This window comes from Neltuma alba, unplaced genomic scaffold (assembly GCF_004799145.2).
Source record: "Neltuma alba isolate B1F8T4 unplaced genomic scaffold, ASM479914v2 tig00010970_pilon, whole genome shotgun sequence".
Classification (NCBI taxonomy): Eukaryota; Viridiplantae; Streptophyta; class Magnoliopsida; order Fabales; family Fabaceae; genus Neltuma; species Neltuma alba.
In genome coordinates this window covers 845,367-857,249 of record NW_021635733.1, presented here as the reverse complement: position 1 = coordinate 857,249, position 11,883 = coordinate 845,367, and positions in this window count along the sequence as shown.

Below are 11,883 nucleotides of genomic sequence, written 5' to 3'. Positions count from 1 at the left end.
GCATGCAAAACCAACCAATTATGTGTCTGAATTTCTACCAATAATGCGTGCAAGACCAACCAATTATGCGTGCTCTATAAACATCTTTGACGTAGCATGCGAGAATCCTGTGAGGCTACATCTATGGTTTTATATATATTTTATGTGAATTCCTTCTCTTCACGTTTTATGCTTCATTGCTCTTCACTTCTTCTTCTTCTTCGCCGAGTTCTCTTTTCTTCTTCTTCTCACTTGTTGTTTCATTTTCATTATTCTCTTGTACTATTATTTTTTCACTCTTGTTTCCAAACAAGACAAGCTCTTTTACTGCTGCTGTGGGTATGTTATTTCTCTTCTATTTTTTCTTTTAAAAAATTTACAGTTGTGATATACAATTTGATTTTTCATCCATACTATCTTTGATGAGTTAATATTTCATTGTTCTAATTTTCAAGAAGTGAGTGATGGGTTCAACAATTTGGAATATTTGTACTCTTTCTAAGTTAGGTGCCTCTTATTTTAACGGTAAAACTATCATTTGTTATATTGTTTTAAGATGTTAAGATTTTGATATAAGCTTCATTTTTTCTTGGTATATAATTATTATTTTTTGTTATGAAAGTATACTTCTCTAGAAGTTTAAATTTGATAAGATAAAATTGAAAAATAATTATATATACGTCCTAAATATCAAATATGTGGTATATATTAAGTTGGTAAATTAAAAAAAAAGTCTTCTGCCCACTTCTAATGAACTATTGCTTTCATATATTTTTTAGGTAAAAATAAGGTATAAGTAAAATTGAAATGAATGAAGAGCACTCATAATTTCTCTTTTTCATTTTGCCTTTTCCATGCTATTTGTTATGTTGTATTTTTTAATTGATGATGACATGTCATGATATGAGTGTTTTGAATCAAGAATAAAATACTCTGACTATTCTTCTAATTTGCATCAATTACATAAATCTTTCCTCTATTTTAAAAGCATACATTTAGTCCAATTAGTTAACACTGTTAATAGGAGTATTCTAAAAAGATTCTAAAAATATTATTTTTAACTGAAATTTATATTAAAATAAAATTTATTTACTATTTTACTTCTGATTCTAATAAAGTCTTAAATTATATTTTTATAGTTACATTAATTTCAATCAGTTAAGGCAAACATAAAAGATTTGATTAAAATTTTAACTAATTTTTTATAATAAATATATATATTTAACTAAGTATGTTTATAAATCTTTGTAATAAAGAAGTGTTTAAAATTTTGAATTATAAATTGAAATAACTTATAAAATCTTTTAAACTTATATCATTTAAATTCTATGATAAATAAAAACTAGGAATTTGAAATATATTTTTACAATTTAAAAGAAATCAAAGTAAATAATTTTTAATGAATGTGATAAACTAGAGAAAAAATCTTTATTTTTGAACCCTTCATTCCAACCCAATGGTCTAAAAGATTTTAGTCCAATTAAATGTTTAATTTTCATGCAATAAATTAATATTTATTAAATTAAATTTTACAAAAATAATGAAATAATAAATAGGTATTATAAGGTATAAATAATATATATGTGTGTAAAATGAAAAAAAATCTTTATGATATGTTATCATTAAAATAATATTACAAGAAAGAATTTTAATATTAAAAAAATATATGTTTAATGTATTTTATATAGTGCAATAATATATTAATTAATACTTGATGTAAATAAAATTATACAAATAGAAAAAGAAACAAAAGGAAAAAAATCTCTATTTCTTAAACTTATTTATTTATTTTAATTGCAAATAAATAATTTACAAAAAATGATTAAAAAGTTCTGAAAATTACTAAATTTGTAATCAAGTTTGTTTACTATACTTTAACAGATTTTGACAATAATAGCAATAACACATCTTTTATAGTAGTTTCTAATTTGGAATTATGCAGTTTTCATTATATATTTTCCCCCCCTTAGATATGGATTTCATTACGTGTTTGGTTATATAGGATATTCTGAGCTAATAATAAATATTGATTTTACAAAAAAGTAATGGTATAGTGGAGTTAATTTATTTGTATAACTTAATCTTACTTGACTAATGATTATAATGAAATGATTAGGAAGTAGAATGGATCATAGAAAGGAGTTCGTGTGTGTATTCGCAAATGGACGAATTTTTAATGGCCTAGCCGGTGTAACATTTGAATCTGATAATGTGAAAATTATCAAAGTTGATGAAAACATTACCTTGGGCAAATTGAAGCAAGTTATTGGACAAAAGTTGCAACTTCCTCCCCATCAAAACGTGATAAATTTAGTATATAGGTATCCTACATGCATAAATCCACCACAATACCAAGCATGCAATTTTGAAGATGATACAGATATAAAACAAATGTGGCAAGTGATTAGAAGATTTTCAACTCAATTAACATGTGCACAGTTGTATGCTAACATATGTGATTTACCAGATAATGGCCATGTTGAGTCACAACCCATAGGTGATTATGTCAAAAATATGCCCCCATCAAGTAATAGGGTGAACATGATAGAACAAGAATCTATGTTTAGTGATCACATGGAAAGTTTCTAACCATTTGAACTCCCCATAGATGGTGGGAACATTATATTATCATGTTCTCTTCCTCACGTAGAAGATATCATGGATGAATCATAGGATGAGGAAGAATATGATTCTTATTTAAATGCTGGTAATGGGGATGGTAATGGTGACAATGACAACGAATGTGACGAGATGAATGAGCAAAATCAGGTTGCAAATGCTTCCTTGTCACAAATTCATGTTGAGTCAGTTACAACTCTTGAATTTGGTGAATTAGAAGATATTATGCATGTTAGTGATAATGAAGAGTTAAATGTTGGGAAAATATTTAGCAATATCCAAGTTTTAAGACGTGCAGTCAAGCTATATTTTGTTCGTGTTCATCATACATTTAAGGTCTATTATTCTTGTAAAAAGTATGAAGAATATCGTTGTGTTAATTATGGAGAAAATTGCAATTGGAGAGTGAGGGCTTGCAAAAAGGAAAGCAAGAAGTATTGGCAAATTACAAAATATGGGGGGCTTCACGTATGCTTGAGCACGTCATTAACTCAAGACCATCCAAAGTTGGACGCAGATGTTATATCATCCTGCATTGTGGCAATGGTAACTGACAAACTAAATGTGAAAGTGTCACAAATTATTGAGAGGATGCAATCAATGTTTGGTTATACTGTGTCATATAGGAAAGCATGGAAGGCAAAACAATTAGCAATTGCGATTGCCTTTAGAAATTGGGAGACCTCATATTCTTTGCTCCCAAGATGGTTAGCTGCAGTTCAACACTTCATGCTTGGGTCATGCATATATTTTTCAAACAAACAATGCTCTCAAGTCAATACAAACGGTCAACCGATTGAAATATTTCATCATGTTTTTTGGACATTCAAGCCATGCATAGATGCATTTCCATATTTAAAGCCCATTATACAAGTTGATGGAACATCCTTATATGGAAAATACAAGGGCACATTGCTTATGGCAATATCACAAGATGACGATCGAAATGTTGTGCCACTTGCATTTGCTATAGTTGAAGGGGAAACAAGATTTGTTTGGGCATGGTTCTTACACCTTGTACACCAATGTGTTGTAAAAGATAGAATAGGAATTTGCTTAATTTCAGATAGACATCGTTTAATTTTGGCTGCTGTTGCTCAACCCCAAGTTGGATGGCAACCACCACATGGACATCATGTTTTTTGTCTACGACACGTGGCTTCAAATCTTCACAAAGCACATGGAACAAATTGGTTAAAAGAGAAGTTTATAAATATTGGTGAGATTCCTTCTGCTTTTTATGATCTTATAACTATATGATTTTATAATCATATGAATCTCCTTATATGCACCAATTGATTCCTGAGTATTGCTTGACAACACCCGAAATTTGGCGTGCTTAAGTTCTTTTAATATGTTTTAATATTATAGAATGACATCATTCTGACCGTGTACTACCGCAATTTGGTCGTCAGCAACCAATTCCTTCCATGCCTGTTCATTTGATAAATTACCACACGATCCAATTACGAGGCAGAACAACTACAAATTGGATTGACAAATACGCAGACTTCATTCAAGCATGGGATAGATGGCCACATGTAATTGTTAATGCTCCTATAGCATTTGATGAACTTGATCAAACATCTCAATACATGCAATGGTATTGGAGACATACAAGACGATGGATTCAACGTATCAGTGGCGATAGAGGTCGTGCGTTAAGTTTTTCATTTTTTCACCATTAATATTATTTTCTTTTACACAAAAAGTTTTATTATCTTATATCTTATTATTTTTTCAGTCTAACATAGCAGAGGAGCTATACAGGCTTTCAATTAATTCTCGTTAACATGCCCTAGTTGTGTTGATTATCGAGATAGGGTTGCTCGCGACTAGCGTAACATTTTACTTGCACTTAGAGAACAACGTTTTAATGTGAACCCTCAGCCTGCTCCACCAACAATTGAGTTGCCTCGACCACAAATTCCTCGTGATAGACCGAGCAAGCGACGAGGTGGTTACTTGTCTACCCAACCTATAATTGAAAACGAAAATGCAAGGGAACAAGAACCTCCAATTTTTACTCAGGCTTCTGACATATCACCATCACCATCATCCCCCTTCATCTCTGTCGATCCTACACAACTTGAGTTTCATTACATAGCACCCTCATCATCATCCCCTTCCAACTCAGCCAATCCTTCTCAATTTCAACCATTTATGACTTTATTAGGTAGTCCTGCATTATTTTCAGTTGAATACAATACTTCTACTTTTGAACATGGTGGACCATCAAATGAAACATTTGTCACTCCTCGACAATCTATACATTTAAATGAATCACCTTGGTTTGATTTGAACACGCCAACTACACAAACAAATGAGACATTTGAAGCTCAAGAAATTGACATACAACAACAACGCCCACAACATATGAGAAGAAGGCCAAGATGTGGTACTGGAAGTCACTATCAGTAAGGTGGATAATTTTTTCTTTATAAACTTAAACTTTATTTATTACTTTTTATTTTTAATCTTATACTTATTTCACAATTAGTTTTAACATCATTATAACATTTTTCTCTCATTATATAGTCATGATTTTGTCATTCAAATGATTGATAAATCATTATACTAATCATTTTAATCAGGAGAGAAGGGGAGAAGTCATTCACAGCAGATGAAGTTTTGAAGTTGTTCATCAGAAGAACGATTTTCATTTACCTCATGCACATCAAGGACAGATTATGAAGAAGTCGTTCGCCAAATAAATGACTTTAAAAATTATTCACCTGAAGACTGATTTTAAGTGTAATATATTAGTAAATACTTTTAAAAGTGTAGCATATTGATATATAATTTACTGTTTGTAGTATTTTGGTAAAAAAACCTGTCGTGTGGCATTTGTTTGGTTTGACAAGAAATCAAGTATTGGGCATGGGCCTTTTATGCCTGTGACCAAAATAATAATAATAATAATTTAGTCTTACAACGTAATTGCTACAATTAAAAATTTACAATCAAAACATAACTTTTTTTGTTACGTACTGTTTGGTATGAGAAAGATAAAAAGAAGAGGAAATGATAGAAAATTTCATCAAGCTCTATTTGAAAAAATTAAAAAAAACTGGGGTTTTCAAATTTTAATCCAATATAAGTCAGATGAAGTAATATTTACTATATATGTTGTAGGCTCACGTGAGCATCGTCGGGGATTCTTATATTTATATGTAAGGGTGAAATCGTTCTTCAGCGTGAACGATTTCTGAAATCGTTCACGCCAAAAATGACTTGTGTGTAATTTGAAAATCGTTCACGCCAAGAACAATTTTAAATGCAGTATATTGGTAAATAGTTTCCAAAGTGTAGCATTTTGGTAAAAAATTTTATTGTTTATCGTATTTTGGTAAAAAAGCCTAGAATTTATATTTATATTTATATTTGAGGTGAGTTTAAATATCCAATACAGAGACGTCAAGACATCTAGTTTAAAAAAATACCAGACATGACAAAAAAAATAAAAATTGAGGTAGGATGAATTTACAATTTTTTTATGTTAATATTGAATAATGAAAATCAATAATACTCCGATTATAAGATTAGGCATCTAGTTTATGGATATTAAAAATTAGTTAATTAATTGTCTGTAATAAACTTAGGTTGATTTTTCTAAATTACTTCATTTAATTATTACCCTTGAGCAAAAACTCTATTTAATAAATGCAATTATAGAAATAATTTGAAAAAAGATTATATATTTGCAAAGTATACTAAGATTTCACATTTATGATCAACACAAGTTTCACAATTATCTTCTACATTTAAGACATGAATAAGTAATTGAAAATTGGAGTAAAAAGGCTTAAGTATATATTTGGTTCTTTAATAATATATTATATTTCATTTAGTCTCTTGACTTAAAAAAAATATATTTTTAGTTCTTTAATCCTAAAATTTTTAGTTCTAAATGATATTTTTTGTAACATTCATAGTTGTTTTGAAAATTAAACTTAATATGTTAGCATTTGAGAACGTCTTATCAACATTCAAGATCTCAATATCATCATTTTTTTTATTAACGGTTTTACGGTTAAAGAATCATAAATATATTTTTTTAAAGTTAAGGGGCAAAATCAAAACCTTATACAATGTTAAAAGACTAAAAGTAAACTTTTAAGTTTTTAACCGTGCTAAAAAAAATTTTTGATACAGCCGTGCTAAAAGTTTAAGTGATAATGATAAGATATATTACTTATGGTTTTAATATAAGACCCATGGTTTTAATATAAGACCCAGTTGATTAATTTGAAAAAAATTAAGAAAGTTAAAAAAATTACTTAATTATAACATATATTACCTGATCTTTCTCAAATACTTATGTGTATAATTAGATTATATATCAGTTTATAAGTTAAGTAAGTTAGTTTTAAAAAAAAAGATAAATATAAATATTGTAAAGTAATTTTTTAGTTTTCTTAATCTCCTTAAATTAATCAATTGTGTCTTATACTAAGGACTAGAGGTAACAAATCATAAGCAGTAAAGAATGAAAAATTGTAGACACTCACACTCAAAAACTTGGAAGGTTATCAAATTAATAAAAAATGAATGTTGACAAAAAAAATTTTAAAAAAATAAATTAAAAGTGTTAAAAATAAACAATAATCAGTGATAATGCAAGTGATGCATAGCAAAACTTGCGTGTTTAGTTTGGCTTTGGAAAAACAAAACATGTTATGTGTATAAAGTTAACGTTGGTTCTTAGAACGAGTAGCTTTTACCAACTCTCATTTTAAACAAAAGAATGAACAGGTGCTCCCGAAGGCAAAGTGGAGGTTGATGACTCTGGTAGAAGCGGCTGTGGAGAAGGCGCCATAGAGATGATTAGATCAGATGGCACAAGGGCCTCTCTGGTAAGGCCGAGGAGTGCGAGGCCAGTTAGCTACACAGAGTGGGTGGGGTGTGTTGTGTTTCCCCATGTAACAAAAGGAGAATATTGAGAACAATTGGATCTGTAAAGACAAACTCACCAATATTCGTTCGGCAATTATGGAATTGACAGGAATTAGTCACGGTCTTTAACTTCTGCTAGTCTAAAGGTTTTAGGCATATTGCTCTCTCTTTTCATTGTATCAAGGCTATTAACTTCTTGTAGAGGGCTGTGAGAACTCTCACACGTTTAGAGATGTCATTAATAAAGTTAGATTACTAATTTGTGGGAACTGACGGGTTGTTATTAGCCATAGTTGATAAATTTGCTAAGTATTTTCATGGGATTAACAGAAATTATTGCATCCTTAGTCATCATTCCTCATCCAGATGGATGATGATGGGAACAGGGGAGAATGTGAGACGAAGCTGAGGAAGAAAGAAACCAAACAGAAAATCTGTAGTAATATCAGTAACAGTGTGAGTCATCTGATTTGGTAACAAGGTAACTTCTATTTTTTTTAAACCACAAATTACCTTTTTTTTGGGGGATTTAATTTGAGATGCAGTGAATGAGAGAATATAAAAGAATATATCATCTCAAGTATTTACTATAAGAGCTGGTTTAATATTCAATTTGAATTTCAATATAAGACCCCAATCCACTTTGTTTATTATATTTCTTATTTTTTTTAAAGTAGTCCTTATACTTATAGTAATTACACATATTAAAAGTTTCATGAATAGTAGTTTTAGCTAATACACATAATTAACGAGAGTATTCTAAGAAAGACAACATCTATTTATTACAAATAACTAACTTAATTAATTTTTTAATCTATTAAATTAGTCAAACTAACTCTTATACTACCTCCAGTTCTTAATATAAGAGCTCATTTGACTTTCATTTTGGTTTTACATGTAAGACCCCAATCCACTTTGCCTCTCATATTTATTCATTTTTTTCTAAGATAATCTTTGTAATAATAATAGTTTTAATCAATATACTTAATTAAAAAGAATATTTTAGGAAAAACAATATCCTTTTATTACAAATAACTAACATAACTAATTTTCTTAATTTACTCAAATTAGTCAAGTAGGTCTTATATTAAAGGGTAGAGGTAGTATTAATAATCATTTGATCCCCCGGCTGTTTGTAAGTGGCACCTCAATGGTAGCAGAGGGTTCTCGGTTAAATCTGCTTACAACCTAATCCAAAGCCCTGTTTGAAAATGACGAGAATAGGGTATGGAAATTAGCATGGAAGTGGCATGGCCCACAAAGAGTCCGAACTTTTCTCTGGCTAGCACTAAGCAATAAATTGCTGACTAATAGTGAAAGGTGCGGCGGCATTTGACAAATAAGGACACGTGCGAAATCTATGATAATGGAGTTGAGGATCTGGATCATATCCTGCGCTTTTGTCCTCTGGCTGTTGAAGTCTGGAAGAAGGCCTTGCCTTCTTGTGATCTCACCTCCTTTCTTAACCAGCCCTTTGAGAATTGGTTAATCGACAATCTTACTGTGGTTAGTAACGAACAGTATTGCGTCTCACTCTTCGGTATTATCTACTGGAAGCTCTGGAAAGCTAGGAATGATTTTCTGTTTTCGCATGAAATTGTAAAGGCTCACAGACTATTTAATGAAGCTCTCTCTTTGGCTAGGCACACAATGCACACGCATGCTACTGTTAAAGCTGTTTGCTAGTTGACGTACTATCCTCGGGTGTTTTACCACCCTCCCTTGTAAATATCTTTTATTAATAGTATTCTTTTCACTCAAAAAAATAATCAGATGTAGTATAATCCGAATGCGGATAATTCAAGATTGCATGATTAGTGTTAGCCATCCACAAGAATATATATACATATGTATAATAAAAGTTAAGGGGAAATTTTTTTTAGAGGAATTAATTAGACATATGTAGCAGCCTAACGCTATGGTGGTATGATGCATTTTGCTAGAAGTCCATCCTCACTTGAGAGAGAAGCATTAGCTTAGCACATAGCCCTTTTGAGTCTAGCCTCCCAACTAACCTATCATTTTTGTTGGTTTAGGTATAGATACGATAGAGGTAGTAAAACAGGCTCAACTAATTTATAAACATATCAAAATAAATTATTAATTAGGTTAAATATTTGTAAAAAATGCATATGGATTTTTCTAAATATTTTATTTAGTCATTTGTATTGAAAACTACATATATTGTTGATGACAATTATCTTTTATGTCTGCAGTTAATAAGAATAATTAGGAACAAGTTATAAATTTGATGGATAAAATTGATTAAAATCTTATGTAGAGGACCAAAACAAACATCTCAATTAAATTGAAGGGAACACTCTAATCGTTTGACTAAGTATACCGTTGATGTGATGTAAAATGCACAACTCTCTTGGAAAACTCAGTATTGTATTCCCCCCCCCCCCAGCCCTTTTGCAAAAATTATTCTTAATTAAACTAAAACCATTATTTAAGTTAAGAGTAAAAAGATAAGAACATTTTAAAATATATTATCTATATTTTATAAAGAACCTTATATATTATAAGACCAATACATAAACAGAATCTTGGAAATAAGATAGGATGAAGATAAAGAAACGGAAAGGGTTGCCAACCATGAAAAAATGGTCATATTTGTGAGCTTGTTTGTAGCTGTCATTTATAAACACATTTGTGTAAATTTGTGTAAGTTGAGATAAAACTCATTTTACATATTTACTGATATCTGTTATTACGTAAATTATAATTAAAAAGCTTTTTATAAATATTTTAAGCAAACCCTATATATGTCTGCTAATCATAAAACTTTTTTTAAATTTTTTCACATCCTCCTTTTATATGTCTAGTGACGCTAATCATGGATTTAATCCCGCACTACTAGAGACCATTACGAGCTGTCCCTGTCACTGAAACATCTTCAAAGTTCTATGCGAGCTCATGCGGCCTTGTTTTGGAGCTGGGAAACAAGTTTGAAGAAAATGTTCGTGATCACCTACAGATAAATCTAAACGCTCTTGTACTGTCCTCGCTTCCTTACTAAGCACGGAATGCTACTAAACAAACAAAATGATCTAATTAACTTCTACTTAATTGTTTGCATGGTTAATCAGCTCACACATCTCCCTCAAGAATTTCCAATAACTCTACTTAAAGGAAAGAGAAAACTAGAGGTGAATTACTCTATCTATGTATAGACTTTTTCTAATGTTTTTGTCTATAATATAAAACATACTTTTAACATATTTTGTCCAAAATAGTAAAAACTTAAACTTTATTAACCCTGTTAACTTTACTTCATTTTTTTTTAATACATACACTTTCCAACTCTACAGAATAATAAATTAAGAATAAAATCATATATTTATATATTAAATTTAATTAGTTGATTTATATTAAAGTAAAAAAATACTTTTTTTAATCGTATAAATAGGATTAGAGGAATAAGTTAACAATGTTGCATTTAATTAGGAGGGATGTAAAAGTTATAAAAAAAAAAAGAGTGCAAATTGAATAAAGGTTATTTTTTGAATATGTGTGAATACAGAAAATATTTTTCAGGGAGCTACTCCCAATAATATTGGAATGTGCCAAGCTATATAAAAAATTGAGTACAAACAAAGTTTCATTCTTTGTTTAGGCCAATTGAGACTTGGGAATGCCGATTAATTTCAGAAGCATTCAGCAATTTTTCCATAATTACTATTTCCTTGCATAGAATACTTTTTTGGATAATGATGAACAAAGACTTGCAATAAATAAGACCAGAATTTTTATTATCCTTTGATTGTAAGATGACAAATATATGATTCAAAAATTAAAAAAAAATGCTACCATAAAAAATAAGACCAGTTAGTTTGTTTGACCCTTAGTTTATTACCCACGTCTTACTTTTTAAAAACTTATACATGCAATAGCGCCAATACTTAATATAAGAATTTAGAGCAGATAAAACGGGTCAAGCCCATCGGGCTGGCACATTTAAGTCTGTTTAAGTTGAGAGCCGGACTTGTAATTTGGGGTTTTCAAAGGAAATTTGGACTTAAAAGAACTAGCTAAAGCTCAAAAAGAAAAGAGTCGGCCCTGTATGGCTGAGGACCGACCCGTTTAAGCCCGCCAACAATAATTTTTTAATTTATATTTTTTTCTTGATCCTAATCTAAGTCCCTAACATTTTACATACTTTTCCTCTCTAAGTTTCACTTTTAGTTTTTCACTCACTCTTAGCTCACACCTCAATCTCTAATGATATTAAAATAAATAAAAATATATTATCCATATCGTAAATCAAATTTCAAATTTGTATTTAGTTGAAGCAATAGTTATATATTAAAATAAACAAAATATATTTCTCATATTAAAACAAAAAAATTTATGATTGAACCAACAGATATGTGTCAATTTGTATAT